Here is a 14,920-nt window from a genome sequence, read left to right as displayed (position 1 = left end):
TAACAGCGCCAAGCTCAGCGCTGGGCCTGGGCCAGGAGCCCTCCAACGGCTCATTAAGACATAAGGGGAGGCTCCAGAAAGGGGGTCCCCTCACAGGCACCCTAGATGGTGAGAGGTTGAAAATCCCTGTGTTGGAGCCCTAACCCCGGTGATGGTATTTGGAGGAGGGACCCTTGAGAGGTAATTAGGGTTGGATGAGGTCTTGAGGGTGGGGCCCTCGGGAGGGGCTCAGTGGCCATGCAAGAGGAGGAGGAGGGAGAGGTCTCTCTCCATGGGAGCGCCCCCAGGCAGGGCCCGGTGAGCACACTCTGCGAGCCAGGAAGTGGGCCCTCACCAGAACCCAGCCGTGCTGGCGCCCGGATCTCGACATGCCCCCTCCAGAACTGCAGCCCCACCCCCTCTCCAGCTGTGGTGTTTCATCATGGCAGCCCGAGCTGAGCAAGGCGGCAGGGCGTGGTCAGGCCAGCAGGTGGCCCGGTGGACCAAGGGTTGGAAGTGGGTCACAACTCGGTGTGTTTAAGGACCCACAAGTGCCGTGGGGTGATGCAGAGGGTGCGGGAGAGAGAGGCTGGCGGGGGTGGGTCCCTCCCAGGTGACCAGGGACCCCGGGATGCGTGTGGACATGGTGCGATTTAGAAATACGCTTAGTTCTGGTTTTAGATAACGTAATGAAAACATTCTCTGTCTAAATGGGAATTTACTCACAACCTGAGATGGCTTCTAGAGATGAAGTCTGCTCGTTGTTGGGAGCTCCTCGTTTGGTGGGGCCTTGTATCCCTTAACGCCTTCCACTGCAGGTATCAGAAACCCTAACTCCTAGGGCCTAAACCATGAGACCATTTAAAGTTTACCCAAAAAGAAGACCAGGGATGGTGTTTACAGGGCTTATTCAGAGACGAGGGCAGGAGAAGGGCCCTGGGTTGCCTCTCTGTGATTCCCATGGCCCATCCTTCATGGTGACAAGATGGCTGCTCAGCTCCAGACATCATCCTCATGGTGACAAGATGGCTGCCACATCTCCAGGCTCCATGTCTTCACTGAACCACATCCCCAAGCGGGAAAGAAGAGGGTGTGTGTGTGACGAGAGGCACAGTGAGGTGGGGAGAGTGTTCTCCTGGGCCTCTCCCCTTTCATCAGGGAGGAAAAGATCTTTTCCCGAAGCCCCCCCGCAGAGTTTGCCTTATATACCTTGGCCAGAACATGGTCCCAAGGCCTCTCCTGGCTGCACAGGAGGCTGGGAAAGTGAGCACATGGGTTTTTTAGCCTCTGCTGGGAGGCAGGCAGGGTGAACTGGCTTGGGAATGACTCGGGAGAGCTGACCTTCAACAGTGGTCAGCGTCCCTTTCTCCAGGATGTGACCCCACTCACCCTTTCAGGCCAATCCCAAATATCGCCTCCTCTGTGAAGCCCACTTCCCCTGGCACTTGGTCATCCCTCCCTCTGTCTCACACCCTGGAGCCCCCGGGCGGAGGGTGGGGACCATCCTGCCATAGGAGTCCCTTCCTTTCGACATATATATCCCTGAAGAAGAGCTGGGAGGTGACTGTGTGAGTGTCTTACGGACGTGAGTGTTATAACAGGGCCTCTATCCCCCCAAGTGGGAAAACAGAATCCATGGTCTTTTCAGGCATGATCGTCAGATGCCAAGCCCAGGATTCTGTGTTTGTCAGTTCTCTTCACTTTGGCGCACGTCCTGGGGAGGGTGCGATCGGTGGCTCCGGGCGGGCTCACGAGGCTGCCCTTAGTCACCTTACACCAACCAAACCCGCCCGTCCTCCCATTCTGCTCCTGGTTCTGTCCTTGTGTTTTTCAACCCATGTTGATAAAATAAGAGAAAATGGAGCAAAACATTTCGGTAGTTCCCACGGACAGCCATCGCAGTCAGAGAGTGACAAGAGCCACAAACATGGGGATGCCTGAGTGTGGGCTGGGAGCCATGGGAAGCACTTTGCTGGTGCCACACGCCCGTCCACATTTACAGGTGAAGAGATTGAGGCCCAGTGGTCGCGTCGCTTGCCCGAGGCCGCCAGCCCCGGGACTGAGAATTTGCCCTGCTGCTGTGACAGTCCCTTCCGTGCTCTCGCATCTCCCAGTCCCTCGGTGTCTCTGGCCAGTGGGCTGAGAGATGACGTGATGTGTGTCCCCTCTGGGCTGAAGCACGGAAGGACCAGTGCTGACTTCTCTGTTGTCTCTTCTGTTTTTGGTGACGAGAAGGCCACAGTTCCAGGTGGGGAGCTATAAGATGGGGTGCCCTCCTGCCTGGGTCCCTGAGAGACCGCTTGGAGCAGAGCAGCTGCCGTGAGAAGAACTTTCCCGGGGTGGAGCCGCCGAGGTTTGGGATGTTTGTTCCTGCAGCAGAGTCGAGCCTGGCCTGGCTCATGCAACAGTGTCCCACCTCCGAGGGACCCATCGCCCATGTGCAGGGGGCGGGCGAATACGGCTCCACGTCCCCGTGTCTAGGAGCCCCTGGGAGGTGCCCGGTCACCGCTTCCTGGACCCGTCCAAGCAGGGCTGAGCCGCACAGCTGCACAGGATATTCTGGCCCTCACAGATGTGGCCTCCTGTCCACGCCAGGACGTTGGCGGGGCCTGTAGTTGGGGGCTGCCAGAGGCGGCCCCCCTTCTCTGTTGGGCCTTTCTGAACCTGGCAGAGCCACACCGAACCTGGGCACAGCTGGGGTCCCTCCTGTATGCACCCCTCTGGAGCCAGGCACTTCCACAAAAGCCCAGCTGCTGCTGGCAGGGTGGAGGGACGTCTGTGCCCCATTAGCCCAGGTGCTTCTGCCAGCGCCGGGAGCCAGGCATCACCCCTGGCCAGGGAAGGTCTGCCTGGCAGGGACTCGGTCTGCAGGGAGCTGGCGGCTCTGGGCCTCCCCAGCCTCAGATCTGCCCCTCCCCCTCCCCCTTCTCCCCACCTGAGGCCTGTTCTCTCTGGGGACATTTCCTGCCTCCCCTCCCCCCGCCCCCACCCCCAACACCCCGTGCCTCGAAGGGCAGAGGGTCTGGCCTCCTTCCTTCTTCCATTGCACCCACTCACTTCTGCTGCTCTGCCTTGACCCCTGCTGTGCTTGGGTTGCACCCCCGGCCCCCCCCCCCCCCCCCGTTGACTTGTCCATCTGCCGCAGGAGACCGTGGCCCTCAGGGCTGGGACGGTGCCATTCCTAGGGCTGAGCCCTGGCTCTCTACCAGGCACGGAGTGAGTGAGTGGACGCCCCCCCTGCCCGGGAGCTGCACCTGTTTGTTGAGCACCCGCTGCCCACCTGACTGGTCACATACCCGCCACGCTGGGGATCCACCTGTGCCGCCGTTGGCTCCCGCGGTCATCACATGTGCTTGTAAGGCTGCTGTTACTTGTTGGCCCTGTCTTAGCCTGGGTTGCAGAGCTCGGTGAGGACCCAGGTGCAGAGTATCTGTTGGAAGGGTTCCAGGGGGCTGTGTGAGGGGGCGGGAGGGCGAGACAGAGAAGGAGGAAGAGACCATGCAAGGGGCGTCACCACCGCGGGCAGCTGGGCCCTCTGAGGGGCACACGGAAAGCCACCCAGCACCGTCCACTTGAACACCCCGACCCCCACTGGTGGAGGGTCGCCCTGGGGGGGCGTGATGTTCCCTGCACCTCCCGCTGTGCCCGCCTCCCCGGGGGCTCCCACCGACATCCTGGTGCTGCCGTGTTGGGGATGGATTCAGAAAGTGAGCTGAAGGATGCACGGGGGGCGCAGGGTTGCGGTGCTGTCTAAGCACGACCGCGTCTGTCCTGGAGCCGCCCTGGGCCAAGAGGCCGGAGGGATGTGAAGTGGGCCCGGGAGGCATTTGATTCAGGCCCCATCCTACAGACAAGCAAACTGAGGCCCAGAGAGGTACCGTCACTTGCCTAGTTCCTACCGTCCCTTGATGGATGTGCAAGTGCTTTGAAGACTGTGGAATTCATTCTTTCGTCCTTCTGAACGGCGTCCCCAGTGCACTCACTCCAGGCCCTTTGCCGCCTGTGGGAAATAAATGTGATGACTGAACGATCTCGGGCTGGAGAGGGGTGGGCTCTGAGGTGGGGTGGGGCGGGGGAGGAGGGGGATTGATGGGGGTGGGGAAGCAGGCTGAGGAGAAGGCATGCCCTAAGACAGAGACTTTTCACACCTGCTCTCATTTCATCCTCCGGTCGCCCTATGAAGCATGCACATTATTACCCCCATTTAAGGGGTGAAAAGTGTAAGGCTCAGAAGGATCAGCCACTTGCCCAAGGTCACACAGCTGGCCATGGCTGAGCGGCGTCAGAGCCAGCTCTGTTTGCCCTTGACCATCACAGGGCAGCCGGGACCATGATCCCTGAGGCAGAGGCCGCCATGCCCAGCACGGTTCCTGGAACACACTGGAGTGTTAGTGAAATGGTACCTCCTTGGAGTTGGGGTCCCCGTGGCCAGGGGAAGCCAGGGCCCCCCCACCCAAAGCAGCTGCTGGACCCTGGGTCTCTCCAGCAACTTTTGTGCCACTTACGTGGTTCCCCCCAACTCCTTTCCCTGATCGTCCTCCAAGGAACGAGCAAAGAGGCTGATCTGAGCTCTGTACCTGCAGACAGTGTTAGACCAGGACCCAGTTTTGGGGTCCTCCCAATTCTCCCCATCAGAAATTGGGGTGTCTCTTCCGAATGCCAGCAGGGGCTTGACCACGGGGCCCCGTTTCCAGCCCATCTCCCTGCGTCTCTGGTCCTTTCCCTGCCCAGCTAGTGAAATTTTAAACAGGTGCATTCCCGCTGCCCAATTTTCATTAATTGGATCTAAAAGGGCTTCTATTCCTCCCCGAACGCTGATTGATCCCACCGAGGTAAACAGCACCGCCAAAAAGGTTGGGGGGGCTTCCGAGGGAGATGGGGTAACTAATGTCACTTGACATTTACTCAGAGAGAGGGAGGGAGAGATGAGTCACACGCCCGAGTCTCAGCCCACAGATTCTGTAGAAACGAGCAGCCGCGAGGCAGGCAGAGCGGGAGGGCTCCGAGAAGCTTCACTTCCCCCAATTTCATAGGCTTCGGGGACCCCTGGGGGTTCTCCGCTTCCAGGAGGAGAGGGTCTCTGAGTCCTGAAGTGGCTCAGCTCTGGAGGTGGGACCCCTGAGGGCACCAGCAAGGCTGAGCTCCCGGCTTCCCTGTTTGTGGCAGGGGGAGCCCCGTACAGACGCATCTCTCTCTGCGGAAGCCCTTTGCGGGCTGGGGGGCCGGAGGGTGTCCAGGGGGTCTGGCAGGAGGGGCTGGGTCCTTGATTTCTCTTAAGAAAAAAGAAAGCTCTGCCAAGCAATCTTTGTTTTTGACTGCCTCAGTTTCCCATCTTGGTACTGCAACATCATCTGGAGTCGGCAGGATACAGAATTAGGGTCTGGGAACCACAGCCGAAGGGGAAGATGCGGGTGAGCAGACCTGACTCTCTGCGCCAGGATGGACAAGGGGAACCAGCCAGAGCACTGGCCTCACCGTGGCCACCAACCGCGGTCACCGATTCTGCACAGTACCGGAACTTGATTGGTCCAGCAAGTATCGGCCGTGCACCTGTTGGGCGCCAAGCTGGTCGCCAGGGCCCCGGGAGGGAACAGCCTGCCTGAGCAGCCTCCCTGCCTGGCCTTGCTCTCTCCCATGGCCTCCCATCACCCTGGCTGCCTTCTGGAGCTGTAGAAGCTGTGTCCTGCAGGCCTGTCATCTTCTGGATCTTCTCCTTCCTGCCACCTGCCCTTCAGAGCTGACCCTATTTCCTCCGCTTCTGGGAATCCTTCTGTCTCCTTCTGCTCAGGAGAGTCTCCTTCCTCTGGGTACCAATAGGCTTGTGTTTCTGGACTACCACATCCAAAACTAAGCTCTCCCCCCCCCCAAAACCTGCTCCTCCTCTTGGGTCTCGTCTCAGTGGGGCCCCTCCAGCCAAGCAGCCCCTTGAGCCAGACCTGGCCTCCTCCCTTGCCTCCTCTCTCAGCTCATCCCCCATCAACAGTCCATCCATCACCAAGTCCTGCCGGTTCTGCCTCCTCAGCATCTCTCAGACCTGTCCACTCCCCTCCGTCCCCACTGCCGCCGAGCTGGTCCAGGCCACCCTCATCTCAGCTCCTGGCTGGTCTCTCAGCCCCTGACCTGCCCTCTATTCTCCCCTTGGCAGCGGGGCGTCCTTCCACTGTGCACTCGCTCCAGGTGGCAGAAGTCGCCATGGCTCCCGGCTACCTCGGGTGCAGGGGAAGTCAGCTGTCAGTCTAACCGGGGTTCCCCTGAAAGTGAATCTGGGATATTCTCCCTCCTTTGGTTTCTGCAGATGGATTGAGGCATGGATTCTTTTTATTTATTTTTCTGGGGACGCTGGGTATCCTGAATCTATGATTTGGTATCTTTTATCAGTTCTGGAAAATTATCAGCCACCATCTCTTAAACATGGTGTCTACCTGTTTTTCTCTCTTCTAGGGCTCCAGTTAAACTTGCTCTTTTCTACCCTCTCCTTTTCCCCATCTTTGTGTCTCTCTGCAATGCATTCTGGATATTTTCTTTTGACTTATTTTCTTTTGACCTAATTCTTTCTTTGGCTGTATTTACTCCATTCTTAGACTCATCCATCGAGTGTTTTTAACGCTTTATTATTTTGGAATGTAACACACATGCATGAAATGCATAAATTGTAAATATACAGCTTTGCAGAAGAGTGAAAAACAAATGTACAGTTTAATAAATGATTAGAAACCAAACATGTATGGGACTATTACTGACAGGTCAAGAAATAAAGTCTCTGAGTTTTTTTTTTTTAAAGATTGACACCTGAGCTAACATCTGTCACCAATCTTCTTCTTCTTTTTTTAAATTTCTTCTCCCCAAAGCCCCCCAGTACATAGTTGTATATTCTGGTTGTAGGTCCTTCTAGTCATGGCATGTGGGGTGCCACCTCAGCATGGCCTGATGAGCAGTGCCATGTCCGCACCCAGAATCCGAACCTGTGAAACCCTGGGCCGCCGACACGGAGCGCACGGACTAAACCACTCAGCCACGGGGCCGGCCCCTCTCTGAGTTTTAAATTTCAGTTATCGTAACGTTCATTTCTAGAGCTTTGATTTGGGTCTCTGTCAATTTGCTATGTTGCTTTCTACAGTTTTATATTCTCTGGTGATGTTTCATGCTTGTCTTTTTATTTTAAAATGTCATACGCATAGCTGTTTTATGCTTATTCCAATATCTGAAACCTTGGTGGGTCGGTTTCTAGTGCTTTTGTTTGCTTTTTCTCATGGTGGCTTCTTTCCTTGTGTGCCGAGCTTTCTTTGTGCATTGGTCGTAGTATTTGAAACATTCAGCACAGGGGTAATTTAGGCATGGGATGATGTTCTCTTCCCCCGGAGAGCAATCTTGTTGTGTCCACACACGCTTGGACGCACCACGTCTGAACTCACCTTCACCCGAGCGTGAGGTCCCTGAAGACCGGAGTCGTTCACACCCAGCTGTGTGTCCTCAGAAGGGCTGGTCCCTGAGGATGCAGCTGTTGGGGTCCCGGCTAATTGTGGGGAGGGTCTCCCATTACTATGGGCCCTGGGCTTTTTTTCTGTCCCCGTTTTCCTTCCCAGCTGGCAAAGGGGAGGCTCCTCCAGTCTTGGACAAGCTCTCTCTGCAAAGAGGTCTCCACGCACACTCCTTTCTCCGAGTTCCTATTTTCTCTTCCAGTTTGCTCAGTCAATATCTTGAATGAATGAATGAATGGATGGATGGATGAACGAATGGATGGACAGATGATGAGGGATGAATACCTGGCTTCTCACTCCTGCCCTGACATTGTCAACTGTTCTGGTTCTTTGGGGACCCATCTCCTGCCCCCCAACTGAACTGGTAGTGCCTGGACAGAGGGGCTGTCCTTTCCTTGCCCCCTCCACCTCACCTGCCCAGTCCTCTGCACAGAGTGGCTCCAGGCTCCTTGCAGGACACACCCCCTTGGAGGCTCAAGCCTGCTCCCTGGCCCCTAAATCAAGAACTGGCCTGTAGGTCCCAGGAATAGGAGAACCTACCAGAGGGGCAGTTTTAATTCAACCTACGGGAACCCTATTTCATGTGAAGTTCACTCCTGTGCATGCAAATTGCAAAACCTGCTGCTAAGACAAAGCGGGGCCGGGGCCGACCAGTCCAGCGACGGTGTCCGAGGGCTCTGGGGCTCTGACTCGGATTAGAATCCCTGATTGTGGGGCCTGAGGAAACAATGTAACCATTTACTGCCTCAGTCTACACAGCTGTAAGATGGTGAAACCGCATTATTTATCTCAGAGCCGTAATGGGGGCCGGCGGACGGAACTCTTGCTAGATCCTATTGACTGTCTTTCTGTACGGCCGGTCCCCCTCTGTGTCCCTTCCTGCCCCGCTGCCTTTGCCGACACTGTGCCCCTTTCGGGAACGCCCTCTCCCTTCCCTTCCCGAGACACATCGCCTCGTCCTTCAGGGCGAGGCTCCACCTCCACAGGAGACCTCATGCTGACCGCCTGGTCCCTGCAGGCCTTTGCTGGCATCATCCTCCAGATGCGAGGAGCAGCTGGGTGGGGTGGAGCATCGCCGTCCACTTAGGGCATCGATTGAGCACCTGCTGTGTGCAGGGCCCTGTGCTGGGGACACAGCAATGAGTGAGAACCGCAAGGCCCTGTTACCTTGTTCCTGGGGTTTGTCCCAGACCCAGCGGCAGGACAAGAGCTCCGATAAAAGCCCTTTGCTTGTCTGGCCTCTTGGTGGATCCCATCTCACCTGGCTGTCACTAGGAGGAGGGTGGTGACACCGGGGGCGGCATGGCAAAGAAGCACATTTTCCTCCTGGGATTGGCAGGAGTGACGGCGAGGTTCCCATATATTGTAAGTGCTTTAAAATATTTAAAGTGCTTTCCCTACATTCTCATACTTGGTCTCAGTTACGGAGGGCAGGGTGGGCTGATCATTTTAGAGATGAAAGAGACCCAAGATCAGAAAGGGACAGCGACTGCCCAAGGTCACACAGCCAGCTGGCTTCACCTGACTCGGCGTCACAGCCTGAGAGCCCTCCTCCACAGAGCCCTGGATGGACTATCTTTTCCCTCCCGGGAATCGCATCTGCTGAGGCTGCAGAGCGGACACGGCCCCCTGAGGGCCGGAGATGTGGTCTGCACAGCGAGTGAGGAGGCTCAAGGAGGCTGAGATGGAGCAGGAGGCTGCAAAAATGGAGACAAGGCGAGACTTTTGAGAGGCGTCTAGAAGTCGGGTGGACCTGGCAACAGGCTGGACACGGGGGCTGTGGGGCAGGGGTGACAGCTGGGAGGCTGACGGGGTCATTTGCAGAGCGAGGAGCCCAGGAGGACGACTGGGTCTGATGGGGGCGCAGGAGGGCGGGGCAGAGAGGAATCGGGTTTTGACCAAGGTACATCTGGGGCACCCACACGGGCCTGGGATTTAGGGGCGAGCAATGGCCGTTGAACCCCCTCCCCACCTCCAGCCTCCAGCAACCTCGGGCCTTGGGGCCCGTTCCTCGGGGTCTCAGGGACGCGCAGACCTCGTTTCCCTCCCAGCAGCTTCCCTGAAGGAAAACACGCGGGGACTCGGTTGAACCTTGGAATGAATTTCCTTCGAAGCGGAGCCCGCGTGTCTGATGAGGTGGGACTTTCGTAAGAAGATGACTTAATCACACTCTGACTCCGGGAGCCGGCGGTGCAGCCCGGCTCGTGGGGGCGCTCCGAGGGCCACCCTCGGTCCCTGGCCGGCCCTGCTGGGCAGCGCGTTTGGATGGCCGGCGCTCTTCCATCCATCTTGGAGTTCCAGACAATCGCGGCCAGAGGGGAGACGACGCAGGGATGCAGACGGCCCTCGCCTGCCAGCAGCAGCAGCCCCGGATGTCAATTGCTCCCTGGAGGAGGAGGCCTCTGCAGCTCGCCCGACCGGCACCTGAATCCGTCCGGCAGGTTTTCCTCCCCCCACGCGGCCAGAGCTTGAGTCTTTGGGTCCTCGGGGCCTAGAACACAGCTGGCCCACGCCCAGCCTCTGCGGGGGTGGAACGAATGAATGATTTCCCGTTTGTCTCAAAGCCAGGCTGGGACCCTGCTTCTTTGTGTCCAACTGGAGGGGTGGACAGCTGCTGACCATCCACCCTCCCACCATCACAAAGCCTTCCAGGCAGGACTGTGGTGGGAATGAAATGCGACAATCTGTGCTGCACCTTTGGCCCAGATCTGGACACGCCAAGTGCTCACCCGTGTCTGCTGGTGGTATTGTTTGGGGGTTTACTCCCCTACCTTGATTTCAGTGAAACTTCCCACGGACTGTGTTGCAACTGTGCCTCAGTTCCCCCTCAGCAAGAGAAGAACATGGGGTACCCCCCAACTAGGCATGGGAGGACTCCCATGGCCCACAGAAGCGGGTTAGTGAATGCGTGGGTGTGACAGAGAAGCGGGTTTTCCTGCTGGGATGTGCAGGATGGTGATAACATTTGTGCACGTTGTAAAGTGCTTTAAAATAGATTAAGGGGCCGCCCCGTGGCCTAGTGGTTAAGTTTGGTGAGCTCCACTTCGGCAGCCTGTGTTCGGTTCCTGGGCTCAGACCTACACCACTCGTCAGCCATGCTGTGGTGGTGTCCCACATACAAAATAGAGGAAGACTGGCACAGATGTTAGCTCAGGGCCAATCTTCCTCAGCAAAAAAAAAGGCTAAATGCTTCCTCTACATTCTCATACCTGGTCTCAGTTATGGAGGACAGGGTGGGATGGATCATTTTACCAACCCAAGTCCAGAGAGGGACTGTGACTGCCCAAGGTCACACAGCTAGTTGGTGGACTAGAAGCCATGAATCCTCCCCACCTCCCCCACTGATGGGGCAGCAAGTAAGAGAGGACAAGGAGAGGGTTCGCCTGCCTTTCCAGGTGCCCTGCCATCCTTGTTAGGGGTCGACATGGACCGAAGCTCTGGATGTGTCTCGGGCCCGGAATGGAGTCAAGAACTCTGCTCTAGGATTCAACCATCACTCTGGACAGAGACCTGGGGCCATCGCTGCTCCTCTCTCTTCCTCCGCCTACATCTAGACCACAGGCCAGTGGCTCTATCCTCATCAGTCCACATCTCTCTGCACGTCTTGGTGGCCCCCATCCAGGTGGTCATCACCACACCCCTCGGGAAGGCTCCATAGAGTGGTGCAAGGAATTGTCTTAAGCGGACAATGGAGCGTGTCTTGTCCCTGCTGAAACCTCCCACAGCCTCTGTCCCCCTCCTACTTTCGGCCTGGGCTCCCCGGCCTGCACGGTCTGGCCTGACCCTCCTGGCCTCATCCCCCTGACCCGGACCCCTGGTCACTGCCCTGCAGCCATACCAGCCTTTTGTCCGGCCTCCACTTCAGGGCTACGTGCTGATCCCACCTGAAATGCTTTTCCATGCACTCCACATGGCGGGCTCCTTCTCAACCTTGAGATCTCCGTTTGAATGTCGGCTCCTCAGAGGGTCCCTCCCTGATCAGTGTACTTAGGGTAGGGCCTTCCTGTTACTTTCCTCTCTGTCTTGTCGCCCCCAGTGTCTACTGCCTTCTGTGACCCTCCTTTATTCTCTTCCTTCTTCCTTCTCTTGTTCAGGGCCTGCCTCTCCTGCTGGGGAGCATCCTCCAGGGAGGCAGGGACCGGGGGAATCTGTCATCATTGTGCATCTGCCCCCTTGCACAGGCCAGGCACTTAGCAGCTGCTCGATGCATATCTTTTAGATAAAGAAACACATTTGTCCATGAAGTAGTGATAACACGTACTCATGGGGTTGTTCTGAGCTTTCGGGGGACCGTGCCCCAAAACACTAGGTCTTCAGCTCGCAGCACAGAGTAGGGGCTTAAAGACGGTGGCTCGTGTCACCCGCCCTGGGCTGGGAGCTCCTGGATGCGGGGACCTGAGTCCCAAGTCCCCAGCGCCCTGGCACGGCTCGGCAGGAGGTCAGCTAAATGCCTGGAGGAGAGATGTGCAGGACAGAGGAATCGTTCGGAGTCATTGTGCCCGGATTGTTTTTGTTCCTTAGGAACTCCCACCCTCCCCGCTGAGAGGGGAGTGACTTTGAGGGTGAGGAACAAGGAGAGAATGATCCAGAAAGAAGGGGCTCCACCACAAGCAGATGGGGCGAGGGCTTCGGAGGGTTTCCAGCTCTGTAGGGCCCAGAGCTGTGGGAGGTTCTGGTTCCTGTCTGGGCAGCAGATTCACAAAGATTTCCCCGGTGTCCACAACTTACAAAGGGAGTTTAACAGAAGGAAATGTTAACTTCTGCATTTTGGCTCCAAGAGTCAGTTGCAGGATGGGGGACAGGGAACCTTAAGGCACTTTTCTGGAAGCTCTGGGGTCTTGGGTTGGCTACCGAGCAGTATGGGCCCCCAGAGGTAGCATATGGCCCCTCAGCTCCTGAGAGCCACCCAGGGTGGGGTCTCTGTGGGTGCTTGGGATCAGAACTGTAGATCCTTAGGGCCCCATGCAGCGCTCCCGCCACTAATGTGCGTTCTGCTTTGCCATCCTGTCCTGGACTCTTCTGGGGGCACTTTGGGACATTTGCCTGGGCCTCCTCCTCCTTGTCAAGGTGACTTCTTGAGCTTTCTGACTTGGCTGGTGCCTGGGGAGAGGGATGTGGCCCAGTAGCTGAGAGCAATGAGCCAAGTCAGAGTCCTGTCTCCACCTTTTATGAGCTACAGGACCTTAGACAATTGCTCCACGTCTCTGGCTCTCTATTTTCTCTTCTGTAAAGTGGGGATGGTAATGATGGGTTTCTTCCCAATGTGGTGAGCATTCCATGAGGCACCATCTCTGGAGCACCTGGCATGGAGCTGCACTGGGGCCACTGGCTGCCTTCTGAGCTGATGCGACTCCTCTTCTGGTACAGGAAGCAGTGGGGGGCTTTCTCTCCGAAGCTGGGCCCCACGTGGTGAGGAGTGCAGCGTGCACAGGAACTCAGGAGTCCTGTGGGACTGGGAATCACCATCAACAGCTAGACATTCAGAAAGGCAATTTCTCCTCTGGGGATGCTGGAACAACTGCCATCGGTATAAATGGCAGTAAGAGTAACAATGACAATCATAAAGGCAATAATAACCAGAATGTATGGAGCACCAAGAATGTGCTTTATGCTGTGCTGAGCACCTTACAAGAATGATCCCATGTCATCCTTACCATGGCCCTGGGAGGTGGATTTTGTCACTATCCCTATTTTACAAACAGGGAAATTCATGCTCAGGGAGCTCACATGACTTGCCCAAGGTCACCCTGTTGGCACACAGGGTTGGGGAGGGGCAGGCTTGAACCTGGAAGTCCAGTTCCCAAGTCCATGCCCTTGACCTCTCCGCCTGGCTGCCTCCTTTGTGTCCATCTTCTCCTTCCCACATGAGCTGTGTCAACTGTTCCCATTTCCTTCTCCCGTGGGTATTCTGCCCCACTGCAGGATGGGAGGCAAAGGGGTGTGTGGTAAGATTGCAGGGAACCGAGCATTGGTGGTGTCCTCCGAGGCTGTGACACTGAGTTTGCCACATTTGTTCTGCCTGGTAAAGGGTTCTCTGAGGCTGTGGGGGTGACGGGGACAGGGCCTGCCGGAAGTGGGGCTTGGGGTTCCCTGCGGGAATTGACTCATCCCAGATCACCCAGACCCTGGAAGCCCATGTGGAGTTTTGACAGCTCTTTGAACGTCCTCCCCACAGGCCCCCCTGACCAGGCCACATTTCTGTCCTAGAGCTAGAAAGACAGTCACGGCTTTGGAGTCCCTCACATCTGGATTAAAATTCTGCCTGTGCGCATCTATGAAAAACCCAAAGCTAACATTATAATTAATGGTAAAAAACTGAAAGCTTTTGCCCATAAGACCAAGTACAAGACAAGGATGCCCACTCTCGCCACTCTTACTCAACATTGTACTGGAGGTTCTAGCTAAGGCAATTAGATAAGAAAAAGAAAGAAAAGTCATCAATATTAGGAAGAAAAAAGTAAAACTATCTCCATTTGCAGATGACATGATGTTGTGTATAGAAACTCATAAGGATTTTACTAAAGAAACCATGTTGGAACAAATAAATGAGTTAAGCAAGGTTGCAGGCTACAAGATCAACATACAAAAATCAATTGTATTTCCAAATTCCAGTTGGCTTTTTTTGCAGAAATTAACAAGCTGATCCTAAAATTTATACAGAAATGTGAGAGACCCAGAATGGCCAGACGATCTTGAAAAAGAAGAACAAAATCACACCTTCCGATTTCAAACCTTACCACACAGATTCAGGGATCAAGACTGTGCGGCACTGGCATAAGGGCAGCCCATAGATCAATGGAGCGGAATTAGGAGTCCAGAAATAAATCCACACCTTTGTGTTCAAATGATTTTTGACAAGGGTGCCAAGATCGTTTAATGGAGAAAGAATAGTCTTTTCAACAAGTGGTGTGGACGACTGGGTACCCACATCGAAAGAAAGAAGTTGATCCCTACCTCACACCACATACAAAAGCTGGCTCAAAATAGATCACAACTCAGAATGGACCATAAATGCAGGAGCAAAAACTATAAATCTCTTAGCATAAAACATAGAAGTAGATCTTTGTGACCTTGGATAGGCATATGACACCAAAAACAAAGGGACAAAAGTATAAATAGATAAATAGGACTTCACCAAAGTTTAAAACTTCATGCTTCAAAGGAGACCAGGAAAGTGAAAAGACAGCCCACAGAATGGGAGGAAAGTTTTGTGAATCATGTATCTGATAAGGGGCTTGTGTCCAGAATATATATAGAACTCTTATGATTCAATTATTATTTATAATAATAAAGGACAAATAAACCAATTAAAAATGGGCAAAGAGTCTCAATAGATATTCTTCCAAAGAAGACGTACAAATTGCAATAAGCACCTGAAAAGATCTCGACGCCATCAGTCATTAGGAAAGCGCAAATCAAAACCACAAGGAGATCCCAACTCACCCCCATCAGGACAGCTGAAA

Source organism: Equus asinus, chromosome 10 (assembly GCF_041296235.1).
Source record: "Equus asinus isolate D_3611 breed Donkey chromosome 10, EquAss-T2T_v2, whole genome shotgun sequence".
NCBI classification, from domain to species: domain Eukaryota; kingdom Metazoa; phylum Chordata; class Mammalia; order Perissodactyla; family Equidae; genus Equus; species Equus asinus.
The sequence above is the reverse complement of the archived record's forward strand: the minus strand, read 5'-3'. Positions refer to the sequence as shown.